General features: G+C 45.2%; 1 pseudogene; it reads right to left on the bottom strand.

Annotated features, from left to right (window-relative positions):
- Positions 1–7,044: 7,044 nt before the first annotated feature.
- Positions 7,045–7,610, bottom strand: LOC118546600 (large ribosomal subunit protein eL21 pseudogene; annotated as a pseudogene).
- Between the last annotated feature and the right edge of the window lie 296 nt (positions 7,611–7,906).

Raw genomic sequence — 7,906 nt, 5'->3', positions numbered from 1 at the left:
TCGAGCCTGGTCGAAGGCGGCGTCAAGCCCCAAGGACCCGGGTGGACGTTTGTCCCTGATACCTCTTGGGGAGGATGGCACCGCCCTTTGGGTTGGGAAGCGGGGCCTCGCGGCTCGCGGATGGGGGCACCTGGACGCGGTGGGCTCGGCGTCCGGGACGCTTCCGAGGTTTCCTGGGGGTCGTTTAGCCCTCTACCGGGTGTTTTCTCAAGTAGCTTTCCCGAAGTCGGAGCCCCGGCCCCCCGCGCCGCCACGGCTGCCCCCGGGGAAGGCGCCAGACCCCGGACGCGCGGGACTTTGAAAAGCAAGGTCCAGACCCATAGCCGGCGCTCAAAGCCCGCATTTTTATTCTCTGTGCCGGCCATTGAGGGAAAGAAAGGAGCACTTAGGCCCATTCACATTCACAAGGAAGCATCTAGGGTGGGGGAGAAACCCTTGTAATGCCGGGTGACCTTGGCCAGGTTCCTCAACACCCCAGCCGCTGCTTCTTTGCAAAGTGGGGCGTAAACCTCACGCCAGGCCTGACCTTGGCTGGGTTACTAAAGGTGGAGGGCGGGAAAGGAGGAAACACCCAGCAGGCCAAGACACGCCGCCAAAGGTCCCAAAGCTGGCGAAGGAGAGAGACCCGTGGCGGAGCGTAGCTTCCTCCGTGACCGCCCCGACCTTCGCGAGCCGCCGCAGCGGGGCGGGCGCCTTGGCCGTGGGCGCGGCGGGGCGCGAGCAGGGAAGGAAGGCGCGGGGGCCCGCCGCCTTCGAGGGCGCCCGGAGTGCGTGCCGGGCCGCCTGCAGCTCCCACGTGCGGGGCCGGGTCACCGCGCCCGGCCGCCGTCGGCGGGGCCCGCGCTGCTCCAGTGCAGACCCGTTTCCCAGTCGCACGGAGGATCTGAGACGAGAGAGCGTTATTTGCTCATCCCGGATGGGGTGAAAGGAGCTCAGGGTTTCCTTCTCTCCGTGTTCTATATCTCTACCCAGTGCTTAGGAGAACTTGGCTAATAGTCTATAAAGAAGTGAAGAGTACCCGATTCTCAAGGGACAGCAGCTCTAGGAAGGGTCTTGCCGGCTTCTCCAGGAGGCGCGCTCACCCCAGGACTCCACTACCCACTTCCATCACTCTATCCTCCCTCCTCCTAGACCTCACCTGGAGGATTTAAAGACATACGCCGACACTTGGGTGGTCTGTGGATATCAGGTCCTTAGGAGCCATTTTCTAGTGTGGTCACTCACTGGTTGTAGCTTTATTTTAACAAAAGCAACCTTATCTTCAAGTCCTGTTATGGAAATAATCTAGAGATTAAAATATTAAAAACATTAATTATAAGACTTGCTGGTTTAGAATAGTCATAAAGTAAAAGTAGAAGTCGCTGACTGCTTCCTCTCTCTACTCTCCGGAGGCAATATTGATGAATAGTTTGGTTTATTTCCTGCCCCCATTCCTTTTTAAAAAAATACCATACTTGGGGCGCCTGGGTGGCTCAGTCGTTAAGCGTCTGCCTTCCGCTCAGGTCATGATCCCAGCTTCCTCGGATCGAGCCCCGCATCGGGCTCCCTGCTCAGCGGGAAGCCTGCTTCTCCCTCTTCCACTCCCCCTGCTTGTGTTCCCTCTCTCGCTGTGTCTCTATCAAATAAATAAAATCTTTAAAAAAAAAATAAAAAAATACCATACTTTTCAATTGTGTTTATGTATGTAGGATTTTTTTTTTTAAGTGGGATTATACTTGTGTGCAGCTTTTTCTCACTATTAGTTATTGCTGCTTTTTTTTTTTTAATCTGACAGAGTTAGCAAGAGCAGGAACACAAGCGGGGAAGTGGGAGAGGGAGAGGCAGGCTTCCCTCCGAGCAGGGAGCCCGATGTGGGGCTCGATCCCAGGACCCTGGGATCATGACCTGAGCGGAAGGCAGATGCTTAACGACTGAGCCACCCAGGCGCCCCTATTAGTCATTGCTTCTATCAACACATAAGAATTACCTGTATTCCTTAGAATGGCTGTGAAGTACAGAAATTAATTTTATGGGTGTAGCCTAGTTTTTCAGCTTCTTCTGGAAGGGTATTTAAGTTGTTGCCAGTTTTTCAACACTTCAGGCAACTTCTGGGAACATTGTTATACATATTTGTGCTACTCTGCCTGTTGAATAAATACCTAGGTGTGAAATTGCTGGGTTCACAGGTATCAACATTGAACATTTTGGTAGGGACTTCAAACCATGCCGAATTATACCACCACCAACAATGAGGGCAAGTGCTCTGCTTTTCCACACCCTCACCCAATACTGAATATTGCCAGTCCTTTAAAGCTATCTGTCTTTCATGTGAAAAGTGGTATCTTACTTTAATTTGCTTTTAATCATTTATCCAATTCCTGAATGCCTAGCTATTGATGTGCTAGGCACCAAGCCAGACACAGGGAATACAATTGTGAGCAAAGTAGCCCTGTCCGGCCCTGGTCCCCGTAACAGTCTTATGAGGAAGATAACTGTTTGTTTGATTACTTGATGAATGAGCAGTTGTGAACTGTGATGGGCCCAAAGAAGAAAATATAAAGCAGCAATGAAGGGGAGGAGGAGCATGTCCTGACCTAGGCAGGGAAGACAGGAAAGGTTCCCCTGCCCTATAAGATTGGAAAGATCTGCAGAAGTTAACTAGGTGATGAGAGCAGGTGGTTTTCCATGTCGAAAGAACACTTGGGGCCAAGGCCCTGAGGCCTGGAAGAGGAAGCACAGCTGCTTCACAAGACTGAGGGGTGCCTGGTATGGAGGAGACAGCTGAGGAAGTCACAGAATCGGCAGAGGCCAGGTCTTGCAAGGGATACTTGTAAGTGTCTTTACTTGCAAGTCTTGGGGTTTTTTTTTTTTAAGATTTTATTTTTTATTTGACAGAGAGAGACAGCCAGAGGGAACACAAGCAGGGGGAGTGGGAGAGGGAGAAGCAGGCTTCCCGCTGAGCAGGGAGCCCGATGCGGGGCTCGATCCCAGGACTCTGGGATCATGACCTGAGCCGAAGGCAGCCGCTTAACCGACTGAGCCACCCAGGCGCCCCTCCCTACTTTTTTTGATACTGGGGCCTGACTTTAGCATTCTGTAATGGCTGCTTTGAATCCCTACAAGTTGTGGATTTTTGGTTAGCTCCATGGCCCAGTACTCTTGTAAGGGCCCCCTGGTTGAGGTAAATGGTTGGACAGGGCATTTCTCTTAGCATCTAGAGTGCCTTAGATACACTTATTTCTTTGGCAGTATTAGGGCATTGTGAGGTTCCTTGGCCTTGTTAGGAATCCCCACTGAGATGAGACAGCCTCACTGTTCCAAAGCACCCAAACATCATAAGTCACTTCAAGGCGTATCTACTATCTGTGTATATTAACTCTCTTTTGTCTAGCTGGTTGGCAGGCTTTAGTCAAGGCACTTAATTCTGCCATCTGGGCTATAAAGAATCATATTCTAAGAGTGATTTTGAGATCTCTATGGCATAGGCAGCCTGATCATTTACTATTTCTGCCTGTAGATATGACCCATCAACTCTCAGGGTTACGTGTGGACTGTCCAAAAACATTTGTAGTAAGTCTGCAATAGGGTATGAATGATCCTTGTACAAATGCCCAGGCAAATGCATTTTCCTTACCTTTGGAATGGAAGGAGCACAGCAGGGTTCAAAGGCTTACAGTGTTGAATAGAGAAAGGTACAGGGGAAAGTAATGATATTGCGGAGGATATAAACTGGCTCAGCTAGGATTGTAGTGCATTTCATTAAGTAACAAAGGTTGTACAGATTGGGGGACCATTAGGTTGAAGGAAGATTCTAAAACTTATGGTAAATTAGACTGAAGAACTAGCTCTAGTCAGCAAAATGTATATTCATGCTTGTGTTCCCAGGAGAGGGGCTCTGTCACCAAGGACTTAGTCTGGTTCTAAAGCAGAAGCAATCTCAGGGAAGTTGGGAACTCTGTCTACAATGTCTTGTGAGACCTAGAATAATTTTTCTCGGCAGGTTCTGCATGGCCTGTAGTCAGTTAGAGATAAGCAACTTGGCTGGGACAAATCATGCCCCAGATAATGCACCTTTTGCTGGAGAAAATTACAATTTTTTTGTCCTTTTGTGCTAAAAGTCAGAAAGTAGATAGAATTTATTTTCATGCTTTTTCTAAGCTTTAAAGCTTAGTAAAAGCTCATCCTACGGTGAAACTTTGAGGTCCTGATAAAGAACTTGTGAAAGGTAAGGGCCAGTGAATCTTTGAGGCATAATAATGCATGTATACTGTGGGTTCTTCCAAAGACAGGTAAATAGGTATTAATTCGAATTTAAGAGAACAGGCTCTGAAGAAGGCAGATTGCAGATGCACAGCTGTGAAACTGATGGCCTTGGGTAGGGTTAGGGTAAGAATAGTATTTGGTATTGGCACCGTAGAATGTGAGGTGTAATTTTGTTAATGCTAATCCTGAGATGGTGAATAAATCTGTGCACCCAGTTACTTAATGCTCAGGATAGGAGTGTCATAAGGACTAGTGCAAGGTGAAATGAGTCCTTTGTCTATTATTCCTTTTAGCATGGGCTTTAATCCTTTTCTTCAGGCTTTAAAGACACTGTGCAGGCTTGGGTAAAAGTTGGGATGGATCAGTTTAAACCTTGAGGTGCTCAGCCTCAGTAATCCTGAAAATGGTGGTAAATTTTTGGTCCATCAGGACTCTGGTACCTCACAGCAATCTTCAAGTTGTGTCAGATTTATGTATTTGTATCCAAATTAGCTGTGATCTGATTATGACCAGGTACAATCTCAGGAATTTCATGCAAGAGACCATGCTGTTCTCCATAGTGGCCTCACCAATTCACAGTCCCACAAACAGTGCTGGAGGGCTCCCTTTACTCCACATCCTCACCAACACTTGTTACTGCTTGTTTTTTTGATTCTAGCCATTCTGACAGGTGATGTCTCAGTGTGGTTCTGATTTGCATTTCCCTGATGATGAGTGATGTTGAGCATCTTTTCATGTGTCTGTTGCCATCTGTATGTCTTCTTTGGAAAAATGCTCTCTGCCCTATTTTTTAATCAGATTGTGTGTGTGTGTGTGTGTGTGTGTGTGTGTGTTTAGTTGCGTTAGTTTCCAGGACATCTTAATCTGTCAATTCCATTTCCATAATAAATTTTTCTCCTCATTAAGTTTAAGCTAATGTGATATCACAAGGGAAGAGTATGTTTTCAGTGAAAAGACCAAGAGTAATAGCAGCTGGGACATAGAGGATGTCAGGGCTGTTGGAAAAATCGATCACTTAAGCTTTCACTGACTCCAAGGGAGAGTGATGAACTTACTTGCAGGGTTATTATTAAAAGTGTAGCATGTATAACTGTAAGAAAATAGTGAGTGTGGGGCGCCTGGGTGGCTCAGTTGGTTAAGCGACTGCCTTCGGCTCAGGTCATGATCCTGGAGTCCCGGGATCGAGTCCCACATCAGGCTCCCTGCTCAGCAGGGAGTCTGCTTCTCCCTCTGACCCTCCTCCTTCTCATGCTCTCTGTCTCTCATTGTCTCTCTCACAAATAAATAAAATCTTAAAAAAAAAAAAATTAAAAAAAAAAAAAGAAAATAGTGAGTGTGGCCCAGAATAGTTTATGATAATTCTTTTTTTTTTTTTTTTTTGAGGTATTTTATTTATTTATTTGACAGAGAGAGACACAGTGAGAGAGGGAACACAAGCAGGGGGAGTGGGAGAGGGAGAAGCAGGCTTCCCGCGGAGCAGGGAGCCCAATGCGGGGCTCGATCCCAGGACCCTGGGATCATGACTTGAGCCAAAGGCAGACGCTTAATGACTGAGCCACCCAGGTGCCCCAATGATAATTCTTCTTATGAGTTTTAAGGAAAGAATTGGAAGTCGAGTGCTACCTTCTCCCTTGAAACTCTCTCATTATCTATTAGATTTTTCCTTGCCAAGAGTGGGAATGTTGGTTTTCCAGCATCCTTTTTGTTTATAGTAGCAACAAGTATCCTTATCCATGGACATTTTTTGGAAGGCATATTATCTGGGGCCATCGCATTGTTTATTTTGAAAAACCATTAATTTGTTTATGGTCTAACTCTGTTTTTGTTCTGCAACCTTCTCAAAATGTTTGGAAGATGCTATAGATCTATTAGAGAGTAATTTCTTATGCCAGCCTTCAAATAACCAAATCCTTGATTTCTAGCCTACAACTGTTCATAAAAAATGAAGATAGTGTGATCTTCACATTATTGATCTACCCCAGATTGTTATCTGAAGTCGATTTCTAAAATCCTCCATGAATTTGCTCTTTCAAAAAAATTGGAGGGGCACCTGGGTGGCTCAGTCGTTAAGCATCTGCCTTTGGCTCAGGTCATGATCCCAGGGTCCTGGGATCAAGCCCTGCATCCGGCTCTCTGCTCAGCGGAAGCCTGCTTCTCTCTCTCCCACTCCCCCTGCTTGTGTTCTGTCTCTCACTGTCTCTCTCTCATCAAATAAGTAAATAAAATCTTAAAAAAAAAATTGGATTAATGTCCAGTCAATGTTGACTCGAAATCAAGTAAGTATTGTTTTTGGGATTGTATCATATTTTGTGCTTTATTTTTTTAATTTGTTTTTTGTTTTTTAAAATACTATATTGTGTTTTACATTTTATTTTATTTTAAAAATTTAAATCCAATTAATTAACATATAATGTATTATTAGTTTCAGAGGTAGAGGTCAGTGATTCATCAGTCTTACATAATACCCGGTGCTCATTACATCATGTGCCCTCCTTAATGTCCATCACCCAGCTACCCCATCCCCCTACCTCCCTCCCCTCCAGTAACCCTCATTTTGTTTCCTATAATTAAGAGTCTCTTATGGTTTGTCTCCCTCTCTGATTTCGTCTTGTTTTATTTTTTCCTCTCTTCCCCTATGATCCTCCGTCATTTTGTGCTTTCTTTAGTTCCTGTTCTGTTTGATAAACTTCAGGAATACATGGTTTCCCAGGTTCTTCTTTTTTTTTTTTTTGTTTTTGTTTTAGGACACAAAGTTTGCTTTAAATATTTTTTTGGGGGAAAGGACACCACACTTCTACTGAATTGAGAGAAACATTTTTACAGTCTTGAGGTCTTTTATTTTCTTTACATTTATCATGCCATGAATTCATAGGGAATGGGTTCCAGCAGTTCGGGCTCCTTTCCATTAGTTCTCACAAAGTGTGCTTCTCTGGGTGGGGCAGGCTGGCGCTTCAGTTGAACCCAAGTACCTTTCTCTTTGGCTTCCTTCTTTTTCTGATCATTTTCCTTCACATGCTTCAGGAAGCTGTCTCGGCTCTTTGAGTGTTTAATATGCTCAAAGCGTACATTAATTCTCTTGGCAAGAATCTTGCCCTTAACTTGTTTGTTTACAACAATGCCAACAGCATGCTGAGTAACATTGTAGACTCTTCCAGTTTTGCCATGGTAACATTTGTGGGGCATTCCTTTTTGAACAGTGCCCATTCCCTTGATGTCCACACTATCACCTTTTTTATAGATTCGCATGTATGTGGCCAAAGGAACAACTCCATGTTTTCTAAAAGGTCTAGAGAACATATAGCGGGTGCCTCTCCTCTTTCCCTTTGTGTTGGTCATTTTGGCGAATTACTGGAAGATGGCGGTTCCGGCCGAAAGGCCCAGGTCCTTCTTTTTATTTATTTATTTATTTATTGTTGTTATTATTATTCCCCCCATCCCATTATTACTATTTTTTTAAGTAGGCTTCTAATGTAGGGCTTGAACTCAGGACCCTGAGATTAAGAGTCACATGCTCTACCAATTAAGCCAGGCAGACGTCCCCCAGGTTCTTCTAACTGACACTTTCAAGCAAGGGTTGAGCAGCTGAAGGACCTATTAATACTTGTGTAGTTCATGTAAGTGAGGGAGGCTGGGATCACAGCTTCCCTGTACTCTCTTAAATTAT

This window comes from Halichoerus grypus, chromosome 5, assembly GCF_964656455.1.
Source record: "Halichoerus grypus chromosome 5, mHalGry1.hap1.1, whole genome shotgun sequence".
In the NCBI taxonomy this organism is placed as follows: Eukaryota; Metazoa; Chordata; class Mammalia; order Carnivora; family Phocidae; genus Halichoerus; species Halichoerus grypus.
The sequence above is the reverse complement of the archived record's forward strand: the minus strand, read 5'-3'. Positions and strand labels throughout refer to the sequence as shown.